This window comes from Hyaena hyaena, unplaced genomic scaffold (assembly GCF_003009895.1).
Source record: "Hyaena hyaena isolate Hyena2069 unplaced genomic scaffold, ASM300989v1 scaffold_13, whole genome shotgun sequence".
Taxonomy (NCBI): Eukaryota; Metazoa; Chordata; class Mammalia; order Carnivora; family Hyaenidae; genus Hyaena; species Hyaena hyaena.
Window position 1 is genome coordinate 1,338,319 of NW_024080645.1, and position 17,237 is coordinate 1,355,555.

The 17,237-nt window shown below is 47.6% G+C and overlaps 1 protein-coding gene across 1 annotated transcript in view; it reads left to right on the top strand.

Moving 5' to 3' along the window:
• Nucleotides 1-262: 262 nt before the first annotated feature.
• Nucleotides 263-17,237, top strand: part of ABHD2 (abhydrolase domain containing 2, acylglycerol lipase) — a 111,623-nt gene continuing 94,648 nt past the window's right edge. Inside the window, exon 1 of the mRNA XM_039216739.1 lies at nucleotides 263-379. The gene's annotated coding sequence lies outside the window, so the exon portion shown is untranslated. The remainder of the gene's footprint in view (nucleotides 380-17,237) is intronic.

The window sequence follows — 17,237 nt, forward strand, 5'->3', positions numbered from 1 at the left end:
CTCTTTGCTGGCCTCATCCAATAGAGTCTCAGCCCACGGGCTAAAGACGTCAAAAGTAACCAACTGTGGAGGAGTTCTTTGCCGAGGGTCCCGCCTCCACCCTGAGAAGCAGCTCCGCTGACCAATGGAGTTCCCGCTGGTTGCAAAGGGCTCGTAGAGCGGCGGCTTGGCCGCCCAATAAGCAGGCGGGTTCCGAGTCAGGGGCGTGGCAGAAGCGGTTGTCAGGGGCGTGGCGGCAGTTGCTTGGGCGGGGCCGGTAGCGGCGGGAGCTGCACTGGCCAGGGGTTCCGGCTGCATTTCCATGAGCGCCGCCGGCAGCCGCGGAGCTGCGGGAACCGGGCTGGGGCCAAGCCGGACCGCGGCAGTCAACCACGCGCAGGTAAAGCCACGACCGAGCGAGCTCCGCTAAGCCGAGACCGCTCCCTCTGCCTGTCCGGCCGGATCCCTGAGACCCGAGGTCCCTGTCGTGGCTCGGCCCCATCGCGCCGCTGCCTGCGCCTCGGATCCTCCGGGGCCTGTCACCTGGCGCCGCAGGGGTCCCCACGGCCGGCTCGCCCAGGGGCGGGGAGGGAGGCAGCCTGGACCGCGGCGCGAGGGATACGCCTTTTTTGAAAGCCCTTTGTCCCCTCCTGCCCCCGGTATCGAGGTTGGGGCCATCCCTGACTGCGGCCTCCCTGCCGGCTATGCTTCCAGTGGTCCTCACTCGTGGGACCTCTGGGGTTCGGGGAGGGGGTCTGCCGACCCAGGCCTGGTGAGGGAGGTCGGGGATCCGCACCGGGAAGGAGAGGGCCGAGGGGCCTGTTTACAGCTCCAGATATCCGAGGGGCCTCTGCGTTGCAGGGCTCCAGTAATGCACCCCGGATCGGTGGGTTCAAGTTGTAAGGAGGCAGCTTTTGACCCAGTTGGAGGCGCTCTTACTGAGCTTGGCCCCGCGCCAGGCACTGTTCTAGGCGCTTCGTGGGCTTTCCCCACAGAGAGCTGTCCAGCAGCGCAAGCAGCCGTCTGTCCGGCGAGGCAGCCGGTGCCTCGACCTTGGGAGTGTCTGGCAGAGCCCGATGACAGCCACCTGTCAGGGATGCTTAGAAAGGACTCTCAAAGGAGGACTGCATGACCCACCTGTAAGATACACTCTGAGTGACCTTTAAGGCCTAGCTTGAGGAGGATATTTCTGGGGGTCTGTTGGTTTGGAAGCGGGTGTTGAATTCACCGTAATGAATTTTGGGGTCTCAACTCGGAAGAGTGGGTGTTGGCAAAGAGAGTGGAGTATACCAAGAAGACAAGGTTTATTTAGCCATCGTGAAACTGTAATTGGAGCTACCTTGGAAATTCCATGTTTTAATCTCCCCAGTTCCTCTCTTTTGGTTGCCCCACCTCCAGTGTGTCAATTTCACCTGCATTCCAGTAACCAGATCCAATGGTAGGTTCCAGGAACAGGCTCCTGAGAGGGGCCTGGGGTTGGTAGGTTTGGCACAGCTCATGTGGTCTGCGCCTAGAGCTTTTCCAGGGCCATTCATTACAACCGCATTAAGTCGAGTCCAAAAGAGAGACCGTACAGTACCCCTTTCATTACTCTCTGTCATTTGCCTGAATGGAGAGGACATAATAATCTTCTGAAGGTCAGGAGGCAGAGAAAGGCCCTTACTACCACTTGCTGCCTGTTTTAGGATGAATTAATCTTTGAATATCCTGGTCAGAAAACAGACCGGGCCATATACTGTAGATCGTCGGCATGCACGTGGGGCCGCTTAGAGCTGCCGATCCCTTGGTTAGAGCTCACCTAATCTGGCTTTTCAGCGCACAGGTGAGGAAACTAAGGCCCACAAACTGCTCATCACAGAGCCGTGACTAAGGGGTGAGCTGCTGACCCTGGATTTCACACATACATGACTTGTATTTCTCTGGCCCTCTTGATGTTTAAATTCTAAGGGAGTCCAGAGAGATTAGGAGCAGAGATTTTGGTGCGAGTGCCCGGGTTGGAATCCTAGCCCTTACTTCTTACAATCTGTAACCCTGGGCAAGTAAGTTAACCTCTCTGTGCCTCTGTTTGCTCACCTATAAAACAGAAATGATAATGGTACTTAGATTAGAAGGTTGTTTGGAGGTTTGCATGAGTTACTATATCTGAAGCATTTAGAACGGAGCCTGGCACATAGTAACCGCTTTTAATGTGCTAAGTTCGATATTCAGTTGCCTTTTCCTATGTCCCCCCCCCCCATATCTACCATCCAGTATTTTCTATCAGGAGCTAATTTTTTTCACTGTCTCCTCCCCCTCAATTCATTAAACATATTTCAGATTTCATTGTAGCAGAGACGTCTGTGGCGTTTTCTGTCACACTGCATTTTTATAAACATTTTTCTTTTATAGAATCATGTAATTCATTTCCTGTTCGTCCTCCCCTTTGTAATTAACGGCTTTTAGACCACAGGTCTTTTTGATTCTCTTTAAAAACGGGGGGAAAGAAATCCTTCAGTGTGATAAACAAAGTCCCTGATATCCTTCCAAATATCTGTTCCCTCTGTTCAGCCTTCCTGCCCATTTGTCAGCGTGATGCAGCTTGATTATAAATGGATGAACATTTTTAGATGAAGATTTCATGAGCCGCTGTATTAAGTGCTTTTTGGAAGTTCAAGGATCGTGTGTCAAATGCATTTAAGCAAGTTCCTTAGTCATTGGAGCAGCGGGAGCACCCACAGCGCCTCTCCTCCTCGGCAGGAGCACAAGCGTGTGACTGATTTCTGCTGGGGATGTAGCTTCTTCACGGGCTTTCCTGTGTTGTCCCTGTTCTTTTCTCAAGCTTGAAATAAACAAGAAAGTGCAGTAGGATGACTTTTCGTGGGGAAAGTTCTCTTCTTTCCCTTTCCTTTTGCCCGTATTTTCACGATTGCTTTCGTGGTTCTGATAAATATCTTACCTCATTTTGCCAGCCAATTCCCTTTTTGAGTTTCATTTAAAAAACAATTTTTTTTATTCTTTATTTATTTTTGAGAGAGAGACAGAGTGCGAGCGGGGGAGGAGCAGAGAGAGAGGGAGACACAGAATCCAAAGCAGGCTCCAGGCTCTGAGCTTGTCCGCACAGAGCCCGACGGGGTGGGCTCGAACTCACGGACCTCGAGGTCATGACCTGAGTTGAAGTTGGACGGTTAACTGATGGAGCCACCCAGGCGCCCCAGGCCTTTTTTTTATTTTTGAAGTTTGTTTATTTATTGTGGAAGAGAGACAGAGGGCAAGCGGGGGAGGGGCAGAGAGAGAATGGAAAGCAGGCTCCTCACTCTCAATGCGGACCCTGATGCGGGGCTCAATCTCATGAACCTGTGAGATCATGATCTGAAACCAAGAGGCGGACACATAACTGACTGAGCCACCCAGGTGCCACAGCCAATTCCCATCTAACTGGAAGATAACCAGTCATCTTTATTTCTGGCAGGAAACCTTTGGTTTTGGTTTCTCTGTTTTTATGAGTTTTCTAGAATGAAGCAAAGATTAGCATATTCATTGATGGACACCTTCTTAAGAGTTGATTCTGAGTTTGCGTTTTTGTTTTCGATAACCTAGAGTTCAGCCATCTTAGAATAATTGTTTCCCTTTCTCTGTGTGTTAATATGGGGCCCCTTTCCCTCCACCTTGCTTTCTTTTCTATAACATCTGGGCGAAAGGCTTCTCATTCACAGTTATTCCTTAATTCTCCCACTTACGCCTTCCTCCTGGTAATCTCTGGAGGAGCCCAGAAAGAGCATAGTGGTTCCCCTCCGCCCAGAACATGAGGTTATTTCTTTGGTCCTCTGGAAGACAGAGGTATAGTCTGGCTTATCTTTTGCGCAAAACCTGGCCCTTTATTAAAAACCCCAGCAGAGAGACCTCTAGAATAATAGAATTTCACGTAGCAGAATTTCTGCTGTGATCTACTGCTAACGTTATTCTGGTTTTTATTACAATGTGGGGTTTGAGCCCTCCTTGACCAATTCGAGAGTGAAGATGACCAGGGCATGCGACGTTTAAGCCTTCTGGTCCCGTTTTGGGCTAAACTGTCCCCAGGAACAGAGCGCTGGAAGTTCGGGCCACCGCTTGCTGTGGTCTGGCTTGAGAATTTTAGAGCAGCTTTTCATGTCCCAACCTTTTTGACCGTGCATGGACATTTTTAACCCCTGTGCTGCTATTTTTGGGTCGATGCTGTGTTCTTGCCGTCATCATCTCCCTCCAGGATCATTTTTCATATCTGCATATTTATTTTTCATACCTACATATTGGTTCCAGGGCATCATATGTTTTGGATTCAAAGGTTTCTTTCTACGAAATGGCTGGTGTGGACAGATGATCAGACCTGTCATCATCTGTGAAGCTTGTGCCTGGGACCCCGCTGGTTGCAGAGCTTGTGATATAAGGGCCCCCTTTTCCGATCTGTGGTAACAGGGAAGCGGCAGACAGGTAAAGGGCTCGCCAGAGACCTGAAACCTTGACATCCTCTGATTTGCCTTGTTTTTGGTTTTCTCTTGTCGTCTTTAAGTCGGGGCTCATTAAGTCCGACAAACGAGCATCTGGCGTGTGCCAGGAGAGCAGCTGTCCGGATGAACAAGTGTGTTCGGTTTGCTGCATAAAGACGGGTTTGTTTTTATTTTACGTTGAAAACGTTTTAACGTTTGTTAATTCAAACTTGAAAAATCGGTAGTGCATGACAAAAGAACACGTTTTGAAGGGCACCAAAGATGAGGCCCTAGACACACCTCTGTCCACGCCTGACTCCTGCTGCCTAATGTGTTCGACCAGCGTCACTGATCTCTTTGTCCTCCAGGGGTGTTCCAGGTGCGGCAGCAAATTTCCCATGAAGGTCTCCTTCCCTTTTGCACAAACGGTAGCGTACTATATACATGCTATTTGCAATCTTGCTTTTTTTTTTTCGTTTATTATTTCTTGGTGGTATGGAAAGGAAGCTTCAGTGTCAATTTTTAAATAATGTTTATTTATTTTGAGAGAGAGAGAGAGAGAGAGAGACGGAGAGAGAGAATCCTAAGCAGGCTCCATGCTCTGCGCAGAACCCAATGCGAGGCTAGAACTCACAACTGACCGTGGGATCATGATCTGAGCCAAAGTCAGGAGTCGATTGCTTAGCTTTAACCAACTGAGCCACCCCAGCACCCCTCAGGCTCATTTTTTATGAAGGTGGTCTATGTTAGCTGTTTTCTGTTTCTGAGGATGCTAAGAACCAATCTTCTTTAGGCAGCAGCTTTGTGTGGAGGTCCTGAGGCATTTTGTGGATATTTGGGGGCGAAGCTGTTTCTTCTCTACATCTTGTAGCTCTCAGCCTGAGAAGAGGCCGGGTGAGGTGGAGGGCTGCTCCTAAAGGTCGTCCTGTGAAGGGAGCGTGGGAGAATGAGGAACTGTCACGTTGAGCCCTTCACCTTCACCCTCAGGGCATATTGTGCTAGAATGGCCAGGGAAGGCTTGTTGTGTTTTCTCTGGTCTCCAGGGAAGGCTCCTGGACCTTTCCGGTACCCGCTTCAGCACCTCTGTCACATCTAACTCTGCCTCCCGCACCGCAGCACTGACTGTGTGTCCTTGCCCCTGAGCATCAGGGAGGAACTGGGCACCTCACTCCCAGATTTCCTGTTTGGGCGGCTCTGCCAAGTTCCCTGCGCCTTGTCTCTCACCCCAGGAAAAACCAGCTCTCCCACCTGCGCCTCTGTCGAGCCTCTGTCCTAAACCAGCATGCGGGAATACAATTTCTGTTGTTGCCCTTAGGAATGTTTCCCAAATTCTCTTACTTTGCCATTTCAAGGTCTGAACCTGACATGGCCTGGCCAAGCTTTCTTCTGGCAGTGACTCTGAGAGTCCCGGGGTCCCTCGTATTTGAATTTTCTAAGGCTGTACTTAGGTTCTGTGTGACGGCACTGAATGATCTTCTGGCCTTCGGTGGCTCCCAGATCTTGCCCGTTCTGTTTCCCTCTTCAAATGTGCCTTAATCTTCATCTTGCTTTTATTTACCTCTGAGTCTAATTTAAAACTTATTTATTTATTTATTTATTTATTTACTTTTGAGAGAGACAGAGACAGAGTGCAAGCAAGGGAGAGGCAGAAAGAGAGGGAGACACAGAATCCGAAGCAGGCTCCAGGCTCCGAGCTGTCAACACAGAACCCGACGCGGGTCTCGAACTCAAGAACCGCGAGACCATGACCTGAGCCAAAGTCGGACGTGTAACTGACTGAGCCACCAGGCGCCCCACTCTGAGTCTAATTTACAGGCACCTTGAAATTGAATTGAAATCTCCAAGATCTGAGTCAGCTGGTCTAATCTGGAGTCATTACCTCCTAGTCTTTGCTCAGCGCTGTGCCACACCGCCCGTCCATCATGCCACAGATACTTGTTATGTGATTCGAGAGGGGGGGTGGCTTTATCAGTTGTGCTTTTTCCCGCCTCCTGGGGGTAACAGAGAGAGAAACTTTGAAAATTACCCCGTTTGTGCACACTCGCTCCTGACGTGTATTTATGCACTGTTCACTTAGTCATGGCAGAGCATAAAAAACAAGTCAGGAAGTCCAGCTTAGGATTGTCACGTGTTAATCTTTTCAGATAAGAAACTGAAAAGCCTTGTCATCTCCTATGTTGCCATCTTTCCACTTGTTTACCTATTTGTTTATTTATCTATTTTTTTTTAAATGTTTTATTTATTTCTAGGAGAGAGAGAGAGACAGTGTGAACAGGGAAGGGTCAGAGAGAGAGGGAGTCACAGACTGAAACAGGCTCCAGGCTCCGAGCTGTCAGTCAGCACAGAGCCAAAGTGCTTCTACTTTTTTAAAAGCTCTATAATATAGTTTAATTTTTACAAAGCACTATCTAGAAATACATAAAGAACTGTAAAACTTCTCATACACTTTGACCAAGTATTTCCACTTAGAGAAAACATCTTAATATAAAACATACCAATTTTTGGAAATGTCAGTTTGTACAAAGCTTATACCACCACAATTCCAATTGTTTTTTTAAATGGAAATAACTCAGAGACTTAATAAGAATGTTATTAGTGAATCAAGTTATGAATCCTATATGGTGAAATTCTAGAATTCAAATGTGGAAAACTATCACATCATTAAAAAAAGTATGCATAACAATAAGTAAAGTCATATAAATAGTTTAGAAATAAAATAGTTTACAGCTACATNAAGTCGGACGCTCAACCGACTAAGCCACCCAGGCGCCCCTTATTTATCTATTTTTAAGTAAGCTCCACTCCCAACACGGGGCTTGAACTCACAGCCCTGAGATCAAGAGTCGCACATTCTGATGACTGACTGAGCCAGCCAGGTGCCCCTATTGTTGCCCTCTTTTAAGAAAAGATATTTTAATACCAAAAATGCGGGAAGGTCGGTGTCCCAGGGTAAAGAGCAACCTTCTAAAACCTTCTAAACAGAGCAGATTTAGATTGCCGGAAAGCTTGAGCTAGTGGAGATGGAATCATGGCTTTAGGGGAGCCTGAAGAAGAGGGTGCTGGTCAAGGAGGGTTCCACTTTTCTGGGTTCCTTAAACGGTGCTGGGAAACCAGGCCATACATGTAGCCAAGCTGCCAACCCCCTCCCCGCCCCCCCCATGCATCGTTCAGTGTGGGTTTGTGCCTGGTGTTTTCAGGTGGTGTGGACTACACAGTGTCATAATGCAGTTGTAGTATCTTAGAGTGATATGAGCTGATCCTGGAAGTTGTTCTTTGACTCTGTGGGGTCTTGATTTGTTTGTCTAAAGTACTGTGCTGTGGTTCTTTTATTTTTTTAAGTTTATTTTTAATTTTTTTCTAACGTTTATTCATTTTAAAAATATTTTTTAAAATCTTTTTTAATATTTTTTATTTATTTCTGAGAAAGAGAGACAGCGTGACCAGGGGAGGGTCAGAGAGAGAGGGAGACACAGAATCCGAAGCAGGCTCCAGGCTCTGAGCTAGCTGTCAGCACAGAGCCCGACACGGGGCTCGAACCCATGAACCGTGAGACCATGACCTGAGCCGAAGTCGGATGCTTAACTGACTGAGCCACCCAGGCACCCCACTAATGTTTACTCATTTTTGAGAGCAAGACAGAGCATGAACAGGGGAGGGGCAGAGAAAGGGAGACCCAGAATCTGAAGCAGGCTCCAGGCCCCAAGCTGTCAGTGCAGAGCCCAACGTGGGGCTCGAGCTCATGAACTGTGAGATTGTGACCTATACACAAGTCTGACACTCAACTGATGGAGACACCCAGGCACCCCTGAAGCTTATTTATTTATTTTGAGAGAGACAAAGAGAGCAGGGGAGGCGTAGAGAGAGAAGAAGAAAGAGAGGGAGAGACAGAGAGTCCCAGGGCTCGAACTCATGAACCATGAGATCATGACCTGAGCCGAAATCAGGAGTTGGATGCTTAACTGACTGAGCCACGTAGGCCCCCCGACCATGTTGTAGTTCTTCTTTTTTTTTTTTTTTAAATTTTTAATGTTTTTATTTCTGAGAGAGAGAGAGAGAGAGAGACAGTGTGAGCAGGGGAGGGTCCGAGAGAGAGGGAGACAAGAATCTGAAACAGGCTCCAGGCTCTGAGCTGGCTGTCAGCACAGAGCCCGATGCAGGACTTGAACCCATGAACCATGAGATCATGACCTGAGCCGAAGTCGGACGCTTAACCGACTGAGCCACCCAGTCGCCCTATAGTTCTTAAGGACAAGGAGAGTCGGGGAGGCTGGGACGGGACCTCGGCCACTCATTGGAATGGAGACCCTTCAGTGTTTCTATACATCAGCCTCCTGAAACATATGCTTAAACCTGTTCTTGAGTTAATATTGTCAGGCGGTGGCTCATATTGTTTCCAAGGTAGATTGTGACTTGTCATCCGAGCCCCATGGTACTTCCCGCGCTACTCCAGTAGCACTGTCACACTCCATCCCAAATCAAAGGACAAGGATATTTTCTAGAAGTTCCTTGCGTTCTCCTTAAATTGAGAACATTCAGACTTGTTGGCTTCATGTTAACACTAATGGGAAATATTTACAAAGCCTGTCCTGGGTCATTGGGACGGCCTCATACTGTCAGGGTCCAGCCACATGGCCTCGGTGTCCCCCACCTGTGTGTGAATTTCCTGTGAGCTGGAGCCAGGTAAGCCATCCCAGAGAAAAGTACAGAAGGACTTAGTGTGGAGAGGACGGGCTAGCGTCGGGGAAAGCCAAGGGAGAGCACAGAGCACTGCGCAAAGCAAGGCTTCAGCGACGGTCCCAGCAGAGAAGGGGGGACGCGAGGGTGCGGCTGTCGCGCTGTGCCTGGCACTCACAGGACCTGTCGGAGCAGGCAGGAACACGGTGACATCGTCCAGGGCTTTCAGGCCTGGAAGACGGCAGCAGCCTCACTGTGCTAATGTGGTTAATCCGACTCTCACTGTTTGAGGAATATTATTTGTATTTATTTGTACATTTGTCTCGGTCGCCATTGTTGTATAAGTGCTAAAAGAAGTTTATGCCACATTTTATGTTTGGACATTTGGAGAAATCGTATAATAAATAATCATTGAAAATATAGCTCAATTTAAATTTGAGGATTGATTAAAAAGTCCTCAGGGGATCTGGAAGGACTATTTTTCTTCCTCGTCAGAGGGGACCATTTAGCACCTGCGTTTGAACACCGCGCCGCCCCCACCCCCGCCCCCGCGCGTAGGAACCCTAAGCTCTGTGAGGCGGACACAGGTTTCCTGTCATGATTGTGCCACTCATGGCTCCTTTCCAGGAGGCGAACACTTTAGAAATACTAATTGGCACAGTCGGTTGAGCATCCAGCTTCAGCTCAGGTCATGACCCAGGGTTCATGAGTTCGAGACCCATGTTGGGCTCTGTGCCCACAGCTCGGAGCCTGGAGCCTGCTTCAGATCCTGTGTCTCCCTCTCTCTCTCTGCCCCTCCCCCCCCCCCCCGATCGCTCTCTGTCTCTCTCAAAAAATACATAAACATTTAAAAAAATCAGAAGTATTGTTTGAATTGAAATGAAAAGTTAGTCTGCGTCCTTGGTGCCCTGCCTTAGTAAGAGCCTTTGTGTGTGTGCAGCTGGCACTAAGTGTCTACACCAAGGGAGAAGGGAGCCCCCCAAAAGCAATTTCTTTGGTTCTTTTTGCTTGTTTAATTTTGGAGTTGGGTTTGGAGTTCTTTCTCCATTGAGATTTGCACCACCCGGACCGTAGGAGGAGCAGCCCACGACTCGTTTGCCAGAAGCAGCTATTATTTGCCATCATTGTCCCAAGGACCAAGGAGTCTTGACTATCCCGGAAGTTGGGTGTGAACTTGAGCCTCAGTGACTACGGAGACTATTTGTTGTGTAGCTAAATAATCATTAATTCGTTTATTAGCTTTTATTATGGGAATTTTAAAGGGAGACGGAAGTAGAAAGAGTCGTATGGTGAACGCCCCAGGCCCATCACCGGCTTCCGCAGTGACCAGCTCCTGACTCTGTTCTAGCTGCTCCCCCGCCCACAATCATTTGGAAGTCGATCCCAGACATCGTGTCATTATATCTCTAAATGTTTCCATGATATTTCTTAATAACAAGGATCCTCTGGGGCGTCTGGGTGGTTTGGTCGTGATCTCGTGGTTCGCGAGTTCGAGCCCCATGTTGGCTTCTTTGCTGTCAGCTCGGAGCCAGCTTCGGATCCTCTCTTCAGACCTGTCCCCCAACTTGCCCACGAGCTCGCATGCACTCTCCCTCTCTCGCAAAAAAAAAAAATAAAAATAAGGGTCCCTTTATTAAACATGACTGTAATACTATTATTATACTTTAAAAAGTTAACAATGATTTTTTTAATACCATCGACTATTGAGTCATTATTCAAATTTGTGATTGTTTTAAAATGTCAGAAATGCTTTTCTTCTCCCTTTTTTATTTTTATTTTTTGTTAATGTTTATCCATTTTTGAGAGAGAGACAGAGCACGAGTGGGGGAGGAGCAGAGAGAGAGGGAGACACAGAATCTGAAGCAGGCTCCAAGCTCTGAGATGTCAGCACAGAGCCCGATGTGGGACTCAAACTCACGAACTGTGAGATCATGACCTCAGCTGAAGTCAGACGCCTAACGGACTGACCCACCCAGGTGCCCCCCCCTTCTCCCTTTTTAAAAAATATTTATTTCTTTTGAGAGAGACAGAGAGAGTGAGAGCAGGGTCAGGACAGAGAGAAAGGGAGAATCTCAAGCAGGCTCTGCGCTGTCAACACAGAGCCGGATGTGGGACTCGAACTCAGGAAACTGTGAGATCATGACCTGAGCTGAAATCAAGAGTTGGACGCTTAACCCACTGAACCACACCCAGGTGTCCCACAAGTGTTTTTCTTCTTAAGCTTGATTTTTTTGAATCAAGATTCAGATGCAGAGATTTTTATTTACTTTTAAACAGGTAATACATTTACATGGTAGAAATTCAAAAGGAATGATAAACAGTAAACAATAAAAGACCATCCTCCCCAGAAGCCATGAACGTTGCTAGTGTCGTGTATATTTTTTCCGAGATACTTGCCGCGTACGTAGCCCAGCTAGTGTGCGTGCCTGTCCCTGTCCTAGACCTTTCTTTTTTACGTAACTGGTAGTGTATTGTGCATGTGGTCCTCTTCCTTGCTTGGTTCAGTTAACGTGGAATGATGCATCTTAGCAGATTTACACATGCATTGCTTGGCATCCTGTTAACTTTCTCAGATTTCCAATTATGATGGAGGGAAACCTAACATGCTGAGGAGTATGTGATTGTACTGGTGTTTTTCGTTTGTTCAGTAGACATTGATTGAGCTCTCTGTCTGCGGGGCCACTGCTGTCTGGCCCTTGCGTGGGGGCTGGACCCTCTGCCCCACCATTAGCCCATACTTGGCCCCGAGGTCACTTTCCATAAATACCTCCTCAGCCTCCAGCTCCTCACAGCTAGCTCCCTGTGTGGCCCCAACTGGGCTCCCACTGTGGGCTTATGCCCTTCTCCATTCTGATCATGTAAATAAAGTGCTCACTCTCTCTGTCAGTGCCCTTCTACCACAGTGAAAAATATGTCCTTCTAAATAGTAAGATGTTGGTAAATGCCAAGTAGCTTATAGCTGTGGATATTTTCCCCAATTTGGAAGACACAACCCCTTTCCCTTGGTCTATCATTAATATCACTCATCAATCTATTTATTGACTCCACATAGAAAGCTGGATGTTGCAGCGAAATTGCCAGAGAAATCTTGACTTTGCCACCAAAGAGCTTCTAAGAGGAAGGCAGGGTGTTTTTAAGGCTCTCTTTGGATGGAAGAGGCTCAGGAAGCACCTATTGACAGGGCTAAAATAGTTGGGATCCATCCAGCACTACAAAGGGCCTCTGAGATGTGAAGGCGCCTCCCCTCTTTGTATTGTATTCCTAGAGCCTTACCCATAGCTGGGCACTGGGAAGGTCCCTGGGCGTCAGTTTCCTCACTTGCATTAATGATAACTCAAAGAACTGTTTTGAATACCAAATCAAATGAGGGAATGTCTGAGGACGCATGTTGTAAACAGTACATTAGGTAATTTGTCTCCACTGTGAACTTCAGTGCATTTTGTGATTTGCTTGAGGAATAACTGCTGTATTTAAATCAAGAATTTGATACACTGTAGAGTTACACAAATAGGAATTTTTATTATCATCTGGTTCTCCTCCTTCATTTTCCAGATATAGTGACTTGTTAACTTAACAACAGCCAGAGAACACCCCCAGGGGCCCAGGGTGAGGGTCTTCAAATCCTAACCTGTGGTTTGCAAACTGAATATTTTCTCTGGGTGGCTGACAGAGAAGCTCATGGGCTGGGATGGGAATATAGGTGTGTCCACGTATGACCCACTGGTCACCTGGAGAAGATGGTTAGATTGGCTTGGTCGTGATTGCACCCAGGCAAGTCTGGGAGCTGGGCTAACCAGGCTTGCAGACCCGGACATTTGGCTCTGGACTGGGATTCTTGAGCCTTGTTGCAGAAAGCAAGGTTCCCCTCTGCTTCTGGTGAAGACCCCATTGCCAAGTTCACATTGTGTTTCAGTTTTTAATTATTTAATTTAATAGCCGGACATGTAATGGGTAAGGGAACCAAGGTGCAGAGAGGTTAAGATGCTTGCCCCAAGTCACACAGTCACTAATGGTACAGCTGCGTTTCAGGCCAGGTCTGTCTGTCCCCATAGCCTATGCATTTCCTCGCCCTATTGTGAACGGCCTCACTACCCAGCTGTCAGTCCACACCCACAGGAAGCATCCAGATGATGTAGAAATCTCTGTAACCACAATTGTTCTGACCTATTTACACAGATACCCTAGATGTTTCAGGAGGGAGTTTTCCATTTTCCTTAGATTCCAGAAAGGATCCCTGTGTCATAATTCCACCAACGTTTCCACCTAGGTTCATTTAGGATTCATCGTTTTCAAATTTATATTTATTGGATGATGTCAGAAGTTCACGTCAGTTGGAAAATACCAGAGACGATTGTGTCGCCCCAGATGCTCTGGAGTATGTTAGCAGACATTGTGGGTCTTCCGTGGTCTTTCGGGATTCATCGGAATCCCAACAATCAATAGGTACCTCTCTGTCTGCCTTCTCGTTGGGTCCTTTGCTTCCTTCTGCTTCCTGCAGCAGCCTGTTCAGGCTTTGGGTTCTCTTTATGTGTAAGCAGTTTCTGAAGTAGACTGATTTATAGCTTCTTGAACTTCCTAAGATCCTCGAACTTACTGTGATCTGCTTTAGACAAACGGGGGAAAAGGTAAAAGAAATCTGGCATCAGATTTCCATCCTCTCTGAGTGATGGAAAGTGGAAAGCGTTCATTGAGATGGATTATTATTTGCCCGAACTCTGAGATGTGCTTTAATACCCAAAAAGGGCTGCCAGCCCGAGACCCACTGAGCTTTTTCTCTCTTGCTTTGCAGTAGTGCGGCTGTTATGAACCCCCGTACCTTTCAGCCTAAATTAGTCATCATTTCCTTGTAAGAACATTCTGCTCAAGGGATCAGGGTGGTGGTGTGTTAGGAACTTCCCACGGACTCAGTCAGTAAATATGTAGAGAGCGCCCCCACTGCATGCTCAACACCATGAAATTTAGACCTGTGTAGAATTTGCACAAGGATTGACTTAGAAGGGCATAGCATCCCCAACACAGACGAAAGGAATATGAAGCGCTACTTTTAGGTAGCGATGAGGCTTACAGATTTTTCTCATTATGAAAGGGTGCCTGCAAAATGAAGAGGTGGGAGGTGGTATGATTTTTAGGGCCTTAAGGGGATGGGCCCCTGAATGAAGATTCCTGTGTAGTTCAGCAGGTCGTACAAAACTGGTTGGTGGTAACACTGTGTGTGAAGTATATTTATTAATAAAATATAAATTATTTACTGAAATTAATTAAAAAACCAAACTATTTGAATGCCATTGAGGGCTCGCAGATGGTGAACCATGATGCTTGTCCAACATCCCTTAGACCATTACATAGAGCCAAATAAATGCTTCTCACACGTGCTGCCTCGTGCACTCAGACCCTCCGTGGGTCTGCGTAGCACGCACAGCCAAGGCCATATATGTGGGGCACCATCTTCTTGTAAGCAGAGGTCTTGGGCCTCTTGGGCCACACTCTTGGGCCGGGACTCAGCCTGGGAGCTGATGTCTGTACCCACCCCTGCTTCTCACCTTCCCTTCTGTCCCATCTCTTCCCATGGGCCCCTAGCCATGAGTCCACCTCCCCCTTCCTTCTGCGTCCTTTGTTTGACTTCCTCCCGTATCTGTAGTGGGTACTTTAGGATCTCATACTTAAATATGGAGGGATTTGCACTGCTTTCCAATTATTCCATGGAAGCCATGTGTTATATATACTTCTTTCATAGTCCTCACAGAGCTTAGAATGAAGCTAATGCCTTTGGTACTCATGGAGAGCAGGGTGGAATGTCAGGAGGGGGGTGTGAATTTGCATTACATCCTCCCCACCCCCTGTGGTATTGACACATTTTGGGGGGATCGGGGGACGGTTCTCTCCTCTTCACTTACCAACCACTGCTTTATCCATGAGGGTGCTCCCAACTAGTACTGGTAAATCAACTTTTCAGAAATGGGATCACTCTCTTTCCCAGTTATGGAGAAGCAGTTCCCTCATTTCCGATGGAAAAAACCTTCCTTGACAGCTGGTTCCTCGTCTCTCAGGAGACACGTGCACAGGGGGGAAGCTCGGGAGAGGAGGGACCCCGCAAAGTGAGCTAGTGGCTGAGACGCACCTGTCATGGTCCCCCGTATCTTGTGGTGTTGGGTGGAGGCTGACCAAGGTGGACTCAGAGCAGATGCATGGCTGATACGGGTAAGGTTTAGCCAAAAACCCAAGCAGGAGGCTATGGGTGACAAGGGCAGCAGTTGGGACTTGCCCTTGGGCTTTAAAGAAGGCTGAGAAAGCTTGCTTCCCGAGTAGGAGGCAAGACTGGGTGAGGCCTGGAATAACAGTGAGATGTTTGTGTCTGATGTCCAAGGAGACAGGAAGATTTGAGGGTGTGAACCTGTTTCTGACTCTTTGCTTTGAAAAGGAACCTACTTAACAAAGACCCCAAAAAAATCAACCCAGAGGGCTGCCCTTTTCCTCTTAGAGCCTTTGAATTTTTATTTGTTTTGCAATTTCAGTGTCTTCCGTACAAGGATCTGATAAAGCCAAGCTCAGGACAGCCTGAGGGACCAATTCCATGCTCTTCAAGTATTAAAAGTCCCTAGCTATTGCTTTAAAACTAACATTATTATAATCTTGAAATACTTAATAAGACAACTTTCCTCTAAAAACCTCGAGGCATTTTACAAACCTTATCTTGAGTATATTTGTGGGTATTTTATAATTATAAAGCTTTTTTTATCTATATAATTTCACTAACTACCTTCTCTTAATAACCTGTAATGTATATAACCTCTTCTCTCCCATTTTATAGAAGAAAAAGCAAACTTTCATAAACCTTAGATAATTCTGGACACCTGGGGGGCTCAGTCGGTCAAGCATCCGACTTCAGCTCAAGTCATGATCTTACGGTTCAAGGGTTCGAGCCCCACATTGGACTCGCTGCTGTCAGCATAGAGCCCACTTCATATCTTCTGTCGCCACTCTCTCTGCTCCCCGTCCCTGCTCACGCTCTCTCTCTCAGTTTCAAATAAATAAATAAATAAATAGAAACATTAAAAAAAATAAAAAAATAAACTTAGCTCATTCACCCAGGGCTACCTAAGGTCATTTGTCAGAATCTGAACTTGAACCCAGTCCTCCGATTCTAAAATCTGTTGTTCCGTTATACTACATGGGCTTCTAGGGTAAGCTTCAAAATCCTCAGAGAGGGCAAGTGATCTGCCCAGATCCGCACAGCACAGCATATTCAGAGGAGAAAATAGTTCCAGATGGCACTGGAGGCAAATAGTGTGGAGATGCAAATGGGACCCTTCCCTCTTTGGCCCGCTAAGATCCAGCACATCTTGGGCTGTGACCTAGAAGCTGAGGACGAGGCTCTGTTGAGTGCCCGGAATCAACAGAACGGATGGCAGAGGCTGGGTCGGGCCTCCATGGAGACCAGTGTGGAGGCTGGCTTGGTTGGGACCAGATGGGTGACTCTCACCATATCCTTCCCATCGTCTTTAACCCGAGGGCTTGAGCATGAATCAGTCCTTCATATTTATCCGCATTTCGCTGGTGGAGTTTGTCTTCTGAGACTTGGGCGTTTGTCACAGTGGAGTCCACGGGACCTTTAAGCCTCCTCTAGGCTGGCATGCGCTCCTGTTTCTCCTCACAGCGTCTGAGGTATTTATAAAACAGAAATAAGTAAAGCCTGCCTCGAAATGCCACGCACATTGTATACCCTTGCCTCCGCAACCTTCTTAGCCTTGGAGGGACAAAGAGCCCAGAACCTTTCCTGCTTTCTAGGCCTGTGTTAAAGGGTCTGTGGCCGAGCCCCGAGGGACAGAATTCATCCTCAGAGACCCGCAGAGCCAGGAGGTGCCAGAGAGCGAGCGAGCTAGGCCTGCGGGCAGCGTCTCTCCCGTGGGGCAAGGGCAAGGGGCTTGACCTGTTGGTATGGTCTTCTCACACATCTCATTCATTCATTCATTCATCCCTTTTAAAGAGAAGAGAGAGCTCTTGAGTATACATGGGCAGGGAAGGGGCAGAGGGAGAAAATCTCCAGCAGGTTCCCCGCTCAGTATAGAGGCCGACACTGGGCTCGAACCCACAGCCCTGGGATCATAACCTGAGCCGAAGTCAAGAGGCAGACCGTGAACCATC